The sequence below is a fragment of the Vulpes lagopus genome, chromosome 13, assembly GCF_018345385.1.
Source record: "Vulpes lagopus strain Blue_001 chromosome 13, ASM1834538v1, whole genome shotgun sequence".
Taxonomy (NCBI): domain Eukaryota; kingdom Metazoa; phylum Chordata; class Mammalia; order Carnivora; family Canidae; genus Vulpes; species Vulpes lagopus.
Window position 1 is genome coordinate 5,503,316 of NC_054836.1, and position 14,532 is coordinate 5,517,847.

Here is a 14,532-nt window from a genome sequence, read left to right on the forward strand (position 1 = left end):
AGCACTACAGACACATTTGTCATTTTATTAGATGGCTCAGGACTGTGAAGTGCCTTTTTCAGGGTAAAGGCTGAAATAAACTCAGAAGTAGTTGGGAAGGCAGGGCACCTGGGTGGTTCCATGGCTGAGGGTCTGCCTTCGACTCAGGACGTGATCCCAGGGTTCTGAGATTGAGTCCTATATTGGGCTCCCCAAAGGGAGCCTGCATCTCCCTCTGCCTGTGTCTCTGCCTCTCTGTGGGTCTCTTATGAATGAATAAATAAGATCTTAAAAAAAAAAAAGAAATAGATGGGAGGCCATTTTGAAAAATAATGATAACTCTCATTTACAGAATACTTCCTCTGTGCCAGCACCATGCTACATGCTTTCTGTGCATTTTCTCAACATTCACTACCACCGAACAAGGCTGGTGGTATCTCCATTGTTCATGTGAAGGAACAGAAGTTTAGAGAAGGGACATGACTTGCCCTTCATCACAAAGCTCATGAATGGCAAATCCAAACCCAGATGTGCCTGATTCCAAGCCACCATTCTTTCCTGCTCAGTGCTTTGTGATGCTGTACACGAAGCTAATCTTCAGTGGCCACCTGGACCTCTAAGCATACACTGGCTCCAAGTTTCAGGGTTTTATCAATGAGCCCATGAGTAAATCAGTAAAATCAGCTTTGGTTTTGATTAGCAGAAGCGGCACCAAATAACCCACCAAGAGGAAGGAGAAGACTTAGGAACAAGTAGGATTTGGCTAGCACTGAAGGAGCAGGGGCTGGACTCTCAGCCGCAATTCTGATTTGCAGTGTGACCTGGAGCAAGTCACATTCTCGGAAGCTTTGTCTTTTCATTTATCTTAAGGAAGCTCAAGTCAAAAGATGATGGTAGGCTAGCCCACCAGATCATGCATGCAATTGTGACAGAGCTAAAATACCGTCTCCAAAATACAGCCCAGCCATTTCTCCTTCTGTGTTTCCCATTTCTGCAGGGGCAGTGGGGCCAGAGGGGCCCTGCAGGCTTCTGGATCCAGGGTGTCAAGCTCTGCAACCAGCTCCCTGCACCGCCTTAAGTGAGTTACTTTGACCCTGGGCCTCAGTCTCCTCACCTGTCAAACGAGGGTTAACAGCAGTACCTGCTGCATAAGGTTGTGACAATTAAGATACATAAGGAAAAGCAATCTGACTTAGAAAGAGCTCAAGATAAACACTCAGTAAATGATGGCTATGATGCTAGAAATAAGAAATCACTCTTCCTTCAGCACATTATAAGCAGAGATGTGTCTAAGAGATCTGTCACAGTTTGAAAAATGCCAGGCTCACAGATTCTACTTGCATACATTTTGCTGTACACGGATGCATACCAGAGTAGCTAGCTATAGAGGTGTTTGGAGAATACTCGCATCTGAAAAGATGCCCTGGGATGCCCAGATGGCATCTCCAACTGAATTAAGTGAAATGGGTATCTTTAATATTTTCTAACTTCTTCTCCTCTTCCCATTTTAAGACCCAAATATGGGATCCATACCCTTGCTTTTAAGCAAGAGTTCATATTATAGGCTTTTTTCAATAATAAATTGGGAGCTGAGTGTTTAAGGGGAAAGGTATAGAGATCAAACACTGATGATCATTCACAACAATTTTACTGTGGAATCACCAGCAACAAAATAAAACAAGACTCCCATAAGGCTGATTTACCAACACAAGCCTCTACTTACACAGGGATATAAACGCAATCTGTTGACAGATATTTTCCAGGCACAGAAATCCTCAGAGGCATTCATTCCCAAGATCGGCACCTGGAATTTAAATGAGAGTGTGAACCCTCAGGAAATATCCCAGAGCAACAGATGAAGTAAAAGTCAGCTCCACCAACGTCCTAAAGAGATGAATTTTAAAAAAGAGAAATAAACACCACTTAAGACCCAGAGTTTGGGGAAATACCTGCTCTATGAGGGACCTCATGCTGGTGCTCTCTGTCCGGGGCAGGCCACCACGGAAATCATCTGCTGACATGAACGGCGCATTTCGCAGATTGTCAGCAAGATGTTTTACGAAATGATATATGGTATAAACCTAGAATTCCAATCACAGAAGAAGGCATAAAGGCAGCCTTCCCCAAAGATGCGAGGAGGTTTCTATTTTAAAAGTTTGACTTTGCAACCTCATGCTGCAGCAGCAGGGACTCCAGAAGGCCAACAGAGGGCAGCACAAGCCTGGAGGTACGACCTCACCCGCCTGGGAGTGGGGTGGGCTGGCGGAGGGCAATTGAGAACTGAAACCGCAAACTTTCCCCTCTCCGTGGTCGAACTCTAAAGCTGGAATGTACCTTTCACCACATCACAGGAGAGGAAGCCCATCAGAGGTCTCCTGTGTCTGAAAGCCAATCACTCAAGGGCACTTTAGTCTTTGACATGTGCCCTGCCACAGCAAAGGGGTCGGGGGAGTGCCCGGGGGAACAGCTCCATGGAGGGTTCCTCCCGAGGGGCTCCCATCCCCCAGCTCGCATTGCAGCCGGTGGGCGCCGGGCCCCAGTGACTCAGCGGTGTGATGGAGGCAAGTCTGTCCTGTCAAGTTACCACTGATCGCCAATTCTCAGTTAATGATTACAGCTCCACAGATGAACTTAAACACAGCTGAGGCCACAGCGCCGGCCCTGTGCTTATCAGTGCCCGTGCCGGTGGCCAGGTGGTACCGTCAAAGCCGCCTGGGGAAGGAAACTGGACTGCTTTCTAAGCCCCCCACCGACTACCCATGCACTTCAAGATGCTATCACAACAGGGACCATTATGCTGGGACTGAAATTTGAGACGATCTTGACAAGAGAAATGTTAGAGAGAAGCCACAGTTGTATTCAATAGGGTCTCACAGCAGAAAAACCAGTCTAAGAAATTCAGTCTGAGAAGTACAAATGAGAAGACCTGCCAGGTTAAACACAAAATTCAAACTAATGTGGACTGTTAGATTACACACGATTCTGAAATATTTAAATACTGTTGTAGAATAATAGCATGTTTCCACACTTGTCTGATCACAAAAATGGGGGCACGACCCAAAGTCAGAAGGAGCTCTTTCCCCTTTCAACAGTAACTAAGGTATGAATCAGACTGTGAGGAATGCCAGGCTGATTGTTTTCTGGAGCTTTTCAGTATTTGGAAAAGCCTCTGGAATAGTTCATTCAAGCTGCTGAGAAGTCCCGCTTTAATTAACTTTGTCCTATAAATGTTCATGAGAAAGCCTGATTCTGAGCATGCTTTTCCCGTCCTTGCCATGGTTCCTCTGTGAACACTGCACCTGCAGCCTCCTCAGGTTTATGAGTCTGTGCATTATTTACAGACTGGAAGACCAGAACACAAAAAGGTCTGGTTAAGAATACTGTATGAGTTATTGGTAAGGCTTCTCCAGCTCTGAGGATAGGAGTTTGACAAATCCATGTTCAGCTTCCCACTAGCACCCCTGCCTCCCCTTACGAGCACTGAATCTGTGCTTTCCACAGTGGCTCATGGGTGTTTTTTTTTTTCTTAAAGATTTTTATTTACTTATTTTGAGAGAAGGAGAGAGAGGGAGAGGGGGAGAGAGAGAGAGAGAGCACGCAGAGCACACATAAGCAGGGGGGGAGGGGCAGAGGAAGAGGGAGAAGCAGACTCCCCGCTGAGCAGAGAGCCTGATGCAGGCTTGATCTCAGGACCCTGGGATCATGACCTGAGCCGAAGACCAGCGCTTAGCCAACTAAGCCACATAGGAGCCTTTGGTGGTACTAATCTAAGTGCAAGGCTAAGGCCTGTACCAAACCTCTCCCCACAGGGGAGTGCGACAGCCAACGAGTGTGCTTCACCACTGGGATTTCAGCAGCTTTCTGGAAAGGGAGTCAAGGGTCAACCTGCCTTCTCAACAGGACAGCCTTGGTCACAGAGAACTCCCATAGGGGTCATCCCCCTGGACATTTTAGGTCTTAGAAGCAGACCTCTATCAATCCCTGCCTAGAATCAAAACTACCAATAAATATCATTTCCCTACCTTTGCCTTTCCTCACTAGTCCCTGCTTGTCTGAGTTAATGAGCTTACACGTTGCCTTTTTAATGTCAAGTGCAATGAAGTGACTGCACATTTAAACTGGAAACAGAAGTGAGCAGTGTAAGGTTGGGGACCAGAAAGACCTGAATTCAAATTTTGCCTCAGTCAACCTGTTACACAGTTTGAGCAAGCAATTTATCCCTTTCTGAGCTTCATTATTTGTGAAAATATAACTTAAATAAAACAAAAGGTATGTAGATCTTCAATACATGTGAACCCCACTCCCACTCCCAAGCCCCACATTCTCCTGCTATCCCCATAGCACATCTAACACCTTGGATCAAACTTCCAAAGGTGGAAGACTAACCCTAACATTGGACATTAGTACATAGAGGCTGTGGGGCTAGGGGCTTCTCTCAGGAGAGAGGACAGCATGTAAACCAAGGATGTCACAACAGGGATTCAGGAGTCTGGGAAAAGACATACAACCTGAAACTGGGATGAGGATCCTGCAACCTGTCCATCTGCCTATTCCTGCATCACTGACACATGGAGTTGACGATGGAGGAGCTGTATGAGGCTCAGAGGGTATGTGTGCAAACAAGGCAGATGAGTCTGGTGTAAGTAAACCTATCAACAGATGATGACAGCTCCGTATGGGAGTGGAGTGTCACACTGGGACAGTTATGTCCTTCACAGAAGGCCCAGCCACAGCAATGCTGCGGAGCCCCAAATCCCTGCTGAACATTACTGATAAAGACAGATCCATTAAAATCAATTAATTGGCATTCACTGATGGCCCCCAAGAGCCCAAGCGCTGAGCTAGACACCGCTAGGAAAATACGTAGTTAGATGATGTGACTACACTTGTCCGTGACCTTTAACTGTGGAAGGAAGTCTAAGCCTAGGGACAAATGCATTCTGAAGTATGTCATATAGACAGAGATGACAAGGGTCATTTAGGATTACAGGAGTGACTGGTCCAGGGGCCTCAGCGGAGCTCTGCAGGGTGGCCTGAGCAGGTGAACAAAAGGGAGGCTTTCAGGAGGGGACAGTACATCGTGTTAAACACAGCACGGAGGTGATGATCAGTGAGGATGGGGAAGCCACTGCCATTTGGCAGGGGGACTTGGGGGAGTGAGACTACAAGGGACTTGAGAGAATGCTGGCCTGCAGAAGGACAGAGAGATGGTGCACTCACAGATATAGCCTCCCACCCACCCTGGCCCCGGCCCCCTGGCACTCACACGGGGTGAGAGTTTTGGGATCAGGGATGGAACAAGATGAGAAAAAACATGAAATGTATGACGAGCAGGAAGAACGGATATCTGTTAAGACCAAGCATGTGGGGAGCACGACACCGGAGACGTAAAGGGAGGACTGGGCACTAATCCTCGGGTAGCTGGCAGGTTGGCATGGGTGTAGACAAGTAAACAGGTGGTATCAAGACAACGGAATAGGTACCAGGAGAGAGAAACTCCAGGAGAGAGGAACTGTGGGCCCTGGGGGCCTCCCATTCTCCATCTCCACAGAGGAACGGGCAAGAAGAAATGGGGTGGTCATTGCCTGTGGGTTTCTTTGAGAGGCTGGGGGCCTCCTTCCAGGATGCCTTAGCAAAAGGGGTATCCAAGCACCCATTTGTCTGGAATGCAGTTTCACCTGGGGACAGAACAGACTGAATTCCCTGTAAAATGCCTTTCAGGAGGACAGGAGTCCCGGTCCCTCACTCCAAGCCTCTAGAAGGCCAGAGGAAGATAACTGTGTCCTGAGATGCTGAACCACACACATGCTGAGGTAAAGTACAGGCGTGACTTTCACATGCACAGCTGAGATAGTTCCATACGTCCAACAGGAGCAGTGGCCACCAGGGCTGATGTTCACCATGACCAGCGCCCACCAGGACTAGTGCCCACCAGGGCTGATGTTCACCAGGACATCACCAGACTGGCGGAGAACACCAGCAGGGAGGAGGGGCTCTCACACACTGTCCCCAGTCCTCATCGCCTTGCCTCATGGAAGAAGGCTCTGAATACAGCACCACCCCACGTTAAGAACCAGCAAGGGTGGGTAAAGGGCATGCTAAGCCAAAGCGAACATCAAAGTCTTAAGAAAACAAGACAAGTTGCTTTCTATTCCATTTTTCCAGCTTCCTGGGTAATTCTCTGTTAGGAAAATTTTACCCACAGCTTAAATTTCAAACACTTGCTACATGATAATTTTTTAAAGTACACATAAATATAACAAGAAAAAAAAATCCAAGGTAGATTTAAGTTAAAGCACTACCCGCATGCCTCTCCACGTCACTCAGGCAGGTGCCAAGGTGTGCTAATGTCCTCACATGTGACGCAGTCCCCAGGGAAGGCCACATGGACACAGGGCATCCAGCAGAGCCAAACACTTCTCCTGCCTAGCTCCGTACGAAATCAACTGTCTACCTTAACAATGAAGACAGTACAGTGATGAGAGGACAAAGTGTGGTTATTTATCTGCTAGAAGCTAAACAAAGGATGATTTTTCTTCCACGTTGTCTTCAAGGGCCAGGAGGACAGAAGGAGTGGCCCCTGCTGTTACTAGGACTTCCTTCTATGCAAAGATCTTGTTGAGAGATGCTTCCCCTATGACATCTTTTAGTTTACGCTTTTAGGGCAAATTGCGTTTTGTAATCATCATGCCACTAATGTAATGAAGCAATATGTGACAGCTGCTTGACACCCTCCTGAAAGGTACGTTTCAGGATCTGCTCCCCAGAGGGCTTGTGGCCAGGAATCTGGTGCAGGTCGCTGCTCTCTGACTGGCTTTTCCTCCTTAAGATAAATTATCTCATCTCTTGGTTCAGGCTGTTGCCCTTCTACAAATAAAGGCAACATCCTCTTCCTAGGCACCTAGGTGGGCTCGGGTGACCTGCCTGCCCTATGCTTTTCTGGCTCCCATGGCGACGGCAGGTGGCACGGGGTCCATAGGACTGGTCCTGTGTCGGGAGGCCCTGGCAGGGTCACCGGCTCACACCCTGGCTTCTGGGGAAATGAATCTTCCCCGTGGGCTTCCAGACATCCTCCAGTCCTCCTCCAGGCAGAAGGAGGCTGTGCCAGCTGCTCTTCCAAAGCCTTCCTCCTCCAGTCTGTCCTGTGTCTCTGCCCCGTTCTTCCCCCACTGCACCCCCTTCACTCTATTACCAAGAGGCACTTTCAAGCTCCTAGAGCATCCTCTAAGTATTACATTTACTTAGTGCCCAAAAGAGTACAACATGTTCTTAGAACATTGCTCAATTCTTTCTCCTGTGGGAAGGATTCAAAGTTTGTTTTATTAAGATCTAGTGTGGCATAAGTTAATTCTCATCCAAAAAAAGAAAAAGAGAGAAAGAGAGAGAGACGTGTATCAGGTCTCCTACTTTGGCAAGGAGATAGAAATGTTATTCTTATTTCTGCCCAGGAGCTAATAAATTCACAACACTGACAAAGGAGATTTTGAAAAAGCTGCTAATGACAAATAAATGACTGATTTGTTTCCTTTTTTAAAAAATGAAGTTCTCTGTTCTGACCTAAGTAGTTTTCTAAACATTCCTCAAAGGGCAAGTGGCCTCTCCTGGCTGGTAGGCCCTAGGCATGCGGGAGCCTCCTCCCAAGGCTTGGACGAGGGCTGGCGTAGCCAGAGGAAGGAGGCCGGACATGGACTGGCCTTTCCTTCGTCTCTGTGGCCTCCAGCAGACCAAAGTTCCTGCATCGGTTCTTCTCTCTGAAACAGAAAAGCTGCATTTGATCATTTGCCCTTTGCTCTAAAATAAGAGGATTCTAAAATACGACATTAAGTGTAAGGCTGGTTTCTGCTCTGGATCTCACCTAAAGGAGTTTCAGTCATTAGCCCGTGTATGTGGAGAGAGAGAAACATTCTGAATCATTCAAAGCCATTAAGAATGTTGGCTGGGACTTCTAAAGGGCAGGATAAACAAATCCGTGCCCAGGCGGGAACTCACTTACTGGATGTCTCTGCCTTTTTAACTCGTCATCGCCCAAGTGCTGCCCGTTACCTTCTAATGGCTTTGATGCTTCCTGCTATCACACTAGTCCTACTGACACAACCTTCTGAAAGGCTGGGCATATGTATCTCGGTACCGAATGCTCATTTACTTCTCTGCATGTTCACCTGATTGGCTTTTTGCAACCTTTATCCAAAAGCAGGGGAGTCCTCCCACCCCGTGTGGGTCAGAGAATAAAAACTTCTCTCCTTAAAAAAATCCTCTTTCCCCAAACTGCACTCCAAACCCAGTGAGACTAGGCTAATTCTCTTGACTGAAATGGATTCTAGTACAACCAATGGACCTCTAACCTCCAAATGCTTTTGGGTTCAGCCTTTATCGATCTGAAATCACAAAGGTTGTAGGGATCAGCATAGAGTTCTGGTTTCTAGTAGAACCCACATCAATTCTTCTGCCCTACAAGAAAACTAGGGAAGCCTTTACTATTCCATATATTTCCATGGCTATTTTTTTATACATTCAGGATTCATGGGAAGTAAACAAGAATAAAGGAGGAAACCGTGAGCTCTATCTGTGTGGGCCCCAGGGAGGTCACAGGGCATGTGCATACCACCCAGAAACTCAGGACAATCTGCTCAGGAAAAGACAAGGTTAGGTTTTTGTCATTAGAGACACTTAGCTACAGAGAATTAACCAGGCACATGAGGAGTAAAGTAAAAAAAAAAAAAATCCCATACCCCAAAAGTGATCAATATGATGCCACTTTCTGTAAGCTTGAAAGCTCACAGTGGTGACAAGCAGTTAAGCACGTACATTTGCAATCAGGCAACTGACTAATTGTCACCAGACTTTTTTAATGGCCCTTATAGGAACTGAGTAAGCGGGTAGTATTTCCTAAGAATCATTGCTCGGTTGTGAAAATGTAGAGAGCTTTTTACTTTTGTTTTTTGGAAAATCCTGATTAGCTGAAATGATGACTAGGTAGGCAGACCTGTACTTCTTTTGCCACTCGATAAGTGCTTATTCTGCTGGCAAGGAGAGATATTAGAGTTAACGTGTTTTTTTTTTTTTTTTTTTTGACTGAGGTCATCTCTATTCATTGGTGTAGTAAACAAGCCAGACCTTTTCTTCTTTTTTTTTTTTTTTTAAATAAATAAAACCTCCTTTCAAGAACAACAGTACGTTTTTATCTCCCTGGGAATGAAATAAATTTAGAAAACAACATCCATCAGAGTATCTATGAATAATAAAAATGTAAAAAAACAAACCCTACATCTCATTTGATCATTTCCTAGAATATTGACAGCTTACATAGCTTTCCATTTTAGTTTTTAAGCTCTCTTAATTCATAAGCTCAAGCAGAATTTTGAAATATCACTTTAAAATCCTCTCCATTCCATTTTTTAAAGGTATCTGTAAATGGATAATTTTGGTGTGTTTAAATAAAACCACCACGGGCTGTTAACTGTGAGAAAAATCCTGTGTTTTGCCCAAGACACCAGCTAGAGACTACCATCAGGTAAGTTCCTTTTTGGTTCTCCAATGGGTCTTATTTCACTTTCTTATGGGCTCAGTGATACACTAGATGCATCAAGGAGCCCATTTTTCTTTTGCTCTCGCTGCCTCACTGAGAGCCCTTCCAGAGCCGGGCAAGGTGGAGCGTTGCCGGTTTGTCCAAGCTGGCCTCCACAGGGCACCGTTCCCAGGGTGGTGACTCAGCTCTGGAGGCCACCTGCTGCGTGGGTGCCATCTTCCGGGTCATTACCAGTCACGAGGGTAGAGGAGCAGGGTAGAGCTGAATGGACCCAAAGGATCAACAGCTCAGAGCCAGGTCAAGGGCAGTGCCAGAAGGAGAAACTTTTTACAAAAGATCTGCCCCCCTCACAGTTGAGCATTAAATAAATAGTAAAGGGCTTCATGCCTGGATCCTAATTTCTCAGTCTCCACATGGCCTTCAACACCATGATATAAAGTGAAGGCAGGGCCATGGGGCAGTTCCCACTTTCAACACCATTTTAAGTCACCATGGATTTCAAATGCAATAAATGGCTCCCATTGCCTGCAAGTTATCTGAGTGCTGTGAGGCCTTTCTACCACCTTCAGCACTCTCTCTACTTCCTTGGGGTAAACCCTCTGCTGCAACCAAATAAGCTGCCTCCACTCCCCTGCTTTGTGGGGCTCCCTTACTATGGTGTTATTTTGAGAAAATAGATGAATTGTTAGCAGTCACAGACACTGAGGCACTCCACCTGGGATTCCTTTTTACTCTTTGCCCATTTTAGTGTTCGGTTCAGTATTTCCCACTTGTCCTAAGGAGCCTTCCTGGACCACCCTGTCAGGGCACCCTCTTCTGCACTCAACTTTCTTGCCTTAATGGTGTAAAGTCAGCTGACATTTACTGAGTCTTGTAACATGGTAAGCTACTCCATATCAAACATTTAAGGGACACATACGCCATGTTAGATGCTGTGTCAGTGCTTGCAGCACCAAGGAAAAAAACACAGTGCTTGTGGCAGGAGGAGCCTTCCATCCCTCAGAGGATGAGAGAAATGGGCAAGTGCCCTTGGGCACATGTGGGGAGCCATGGGAGACAAGGGAGCGAGGAGGCTCGGCAGGTCTGCCTGCTGTGCCTGAGGATGCTCTACTGAAGAACTCTAGGTTGACTCTTAAAGGAGGAGTAGAGTTTTTTGTTTTTGTTTTTAAAGATTTTTTATGTATTCATTTGTATTCATTTGAGAAACAGCACAAGTAGCAGTAGAAGCAGGAGAAGCAAGCTCCCCGCTGAGCAGGGAGCCTGATGCGGGGCTCCATCGCAGGACCCAGGGATCATGACTTGGGCCGCAGGCAGATGCTGAACCATCTGACCCACCTAGGTGCCCCAGGAAGGGTAGAGTTTTAAAGGAAGAAGGGGTCCGACAAGGAAGGGAGATGAGGAGGAAAGAACCACACGTGGTACCTTTTCCTCAGCATCACTGCAGCATGGGGTTCAAGGTTGGGGGGCCCATGAGCCTGGGGGGGGGGGTGGACCAGGGCTCTCCCACGCAAGAACTCCGCACGGCTGAGTGGCTAGATGAGTGAAGTGTGACAGCTGAGTTACCTCCGAGTGAGAGAGGGGCAGACAGCAGCACTGCTTGGAACTGGGGATTTTACAGCAAAGAGGCACCTTCACATTCACTACCTTGTTTCATCACCACCGCATTCTTGCGCCACTCATTTGGCAATTAATCACACAGCACCCTGTGACATGTTCATTTCTGCTATCTTGTTCCTTAACGTCTCCTACCTTTTTTTTGTCTTCTCTTTTCTCCTGGACTATCAGGTTTTCACAGGCATACAACCATATCTTCTTTTGTGATGGTTCAAAAAAGAACCATCAAAGTAACTAGCACAGCACAGCTGCTTAGACCCACAGACCTGCAATTACATATGTCTTAACTGAAATTTTAGGATGTGCTTTTGCCATATTGCTTGTCATATAAGTCATCAAATCTATCAGCAAATAATTCTTGAGTCCTAGAATTCAGATGGTCCTTAGAGCACATGTAAGAAGAGGCATGAGATATAGGTGAGGTGGGGTCATGCCAGGAGGTCCTGGACTGCCACGCTGAGGAATCTGGAACTCTCGTATAGAAGAGTTTTGAGTAGGGAAATGATGGGATTGAAGCATACTCAGAAGAGATTACTCTGGAAGGAGGATGGGCTAATGGAGACAGAGAACAGTACAAGCAGAGGTTATTAAGAGGTTTTGCTTACTGAGGTGAGAGTTTCTCAACCATCTGCTCAGATACGAGGGCCTTTGCTCTGGGGACCCTTGGGCTTAACTTCATTGTTCCCGAGCTCCATCACACCTAAGGGGAACACTTGAGGATTTGGGGTCTTCGCCTGCTTTTCTTCCCCTTCCCTTTATTTCTAACAGCCAGGGAGTAACAGTTCTATGCCAAATACCGTGGTACGGAGATGAAAGTCCAGTATCTACTATAGGGCAGAGGGTTTCCCAAAGGAGGTGAAAGAGGAGATGGATCTTCAGAATGAGCAGGTGTTAACAGTTAAACAAAAGAGGAAGAGAGAAGAGCACATGTAAAGATGCAGCCCCGGGGCAAAGGAACTGGGCTCGAGGATCTTCTGGGAGATGTGCTGGAAACCTAGAAAAGGAGGAACCATTAAAAGGCTTTAAATAAGAGAAGGACCATCAGATTTCCATTACAGCAATATCATTGGTCTGGAGCCTGAAGGTAGTGACCCCACTGGAGTCAAAGACAGGACAACATATAGATATGACAGAAGCAGAATGGTTACGCCCTAGAGATGAAACACAGGTAGGGAAAAGGTGACTGAGAAGTCTTTGCGAAGGACCTTTACAATTGATGCATTTCACACGGGGTCCGGCAACAGGTAACACACGCACTGCCTGGTGCTGGCCACAAGGTGGCAGCCACACACAGCTATTCACCCCCCCAACCTCCCCACCCCGTGGGTTTGCCAAAAACACAGGGAACAGACAGAAGTGGCTGGCCCTTTTTTAAGGCTTTCTGGAGTAACAATTTCAAGTAATAAAGAATATTTATCATTACTGTGAAGTAAATTTAAGACATCAGCTACTGAGGGTGGTTTCTCTTTGCCCCCCTGAAGACCTGACAAAGTACCAGGTTTGTGGCTTGAAGACAATCAGCACTTTACTGCCCTCATCTTGTCTTTCTATCCCCAGACTGCTCACCTGGTTAGCACTCCCTCAGATTTGTAATGCTGCTTTGCGAGTCCCCACGCCTCCAGCAGGGCAGCAGAAGGACCTTCTCTTGCCTGGGCAGCAGCCTTTAAAGACATCATTCTCAGAGGTGCCTGGGTGGCTCAGATGGTTGAAGCGTCTGCTTTTGGCTCAGGTCATGATTCTTATATCCTGGGATGGGGCCCCTTGCTGGGTACCCGGTTCAGAGGGGAGTCGCTTCTCCCTCTCCCTCTGCTCACACTCTTTCTCTCTCTGTACCTGTTTCAAACGAATAAATAAAATCTTTTTAAAAAAGTGTCCTTTTTAGTGGAAGATTTATATGGAGCCACCCAAACTGAAAAGAGAATAGGGCTCTCTGCCACGCCAGGCAGAACCACTAAGTACATTCTGGAAGGGAGCCACAAGACAAGCTTTGTACGCTTGCCCCCTAGACACACTTTCCTCCTTCTGAAAACCTTTCATGGCAGAAGCCATGACATATCAACTGATTTGGGGGGAGCAGCATGAAAACCTCTTCTTGCCTCTCAGTGGGCTATTGTAAGGATGGCCAGCTGAGTCCTCAGAGAAGTGTGCTGAGCATCTAAACAGTGTAGGATGAGAAGTTTCAATGAAAGGGTTTTCATCCAGGAGAACCAGCCAGTGAAGAGCTTGGCCACCATGACTAAGTCCGACAAAACCCGAGACGGCAGGAAAACTGGCGAATGCTGCCTGGGGACCTCAGCAAGCGTGGAGGGCCAACGTCTCCATGTCAGCACCGCCGCCTACCTGAGGCCCCTGGTCCCCACCGCGTGGAGATTACCTGAGGGCAGTGTCAGGGCATGTGTTCCATGTGGGGCCGAGGGCAGCCACTTGTTCTGCTGAAGTGAGGACTGCTGTCTCAGCATCAGGCGGATGGAGGCAGGGCGCATGATGAGGTGCCAGCCTGAGCACTGCTCCACAGCCAAAGGGCACTGGGGGCCGCCTGCCCCTTCAGCTTCCCTGGTCCATCCTTTGCTCTGACTGGCTCTCCTGTGAACGTGTCGGCCACTTAGCACCTGCCGCTCAGGAGCAGAACAGCCTGAAGCACCGGGAGACAGAGCCGTAGATTCCCTAACCTGGAGCACGGTGTCACTCTGCAGTGCCTTCCGGGCATTTCACTTACTACCCGTTCGAATCCTCGCAGTGGCCCTGTGAGATGGGTACTATGACCATTCTCAATTTGTGGGTGAGGAAACCGAGGCACGGAGACATTCAGTAACTGCAGGCGCCCAGAGGCACGCAGCTAGTAAGTGGCAGAGCCGGGATTCAGACCCAGCAGCCTGCTGCCTCACCTTGTCAGTGGGCAGAGTGAGGCCAGGTAACCTGCACAACCACAAGGGGCACTGAGGGTAGGATGGATGTGAGGTGTGGGAGGACGAGGCCACACTCTGGCCTCCTAGTCCCAACCCCAGTGCTTCCTTCACATGCTGTTTCTTCTATGCTCGATAGCCAGGACAGACAGACAGAGCCTCAATCAAAACACGCGCCAGCCAAGTAGAAGCTCCCTAAGAGAAGCCTTCCCTCGTACGGAAATCGACTCACACTTAAGGCCCTGTGGTCTTCAAAGGGATTCTGGAGAGGGTCCCTCCACCCCAGACAGGATTCCTTCCATTAACTCCCCTTAAGCTGTACAATTTATAGCCTCACTGAGGTGTTTTTTTTTTTTTTTTTTAAAAAAGACTATTTATTTATTCATGAGAGACACAGAGAGAGAAAGACAGAGGAAAAAGCAGGCTCCGTGCCGGGAGCCCGATGTGGGACTTGATCCTGGGACTCCAGGATCACGCCCTGGGGCAAAGGCAGGCACCAAACCGCTGAGC

The 14,532-nt window shown here is 47.5% G+C and overlaps 1 long non-coding RNA gene across 1 annotated transcript in view; it reads right to left on the reverse strand.

The window, feature by feature from the left end:
- Positions 1 to 207: 207 nt before the first annotated feature.
- LOC121474710 overlaps positions 208 to 14,532 on the reverse strand; it is a 141,070-nt gene continuing 126,745 nt past the window's right edge. The window contains exons 8-9 of the long non-coding RNA XR_005983485.1: positions 12,686 to 12,952; positions 208 to 1,783 (exon numbers count right to left, since the gene is read on the reverse strand). This is a non-coding gene — a long non-coding RNA (uncharacterized LOC121474710). The remainder of the gene's footprint in view (positions 1,784 to 12,685; positions 12,953 to 14,532) is intronic.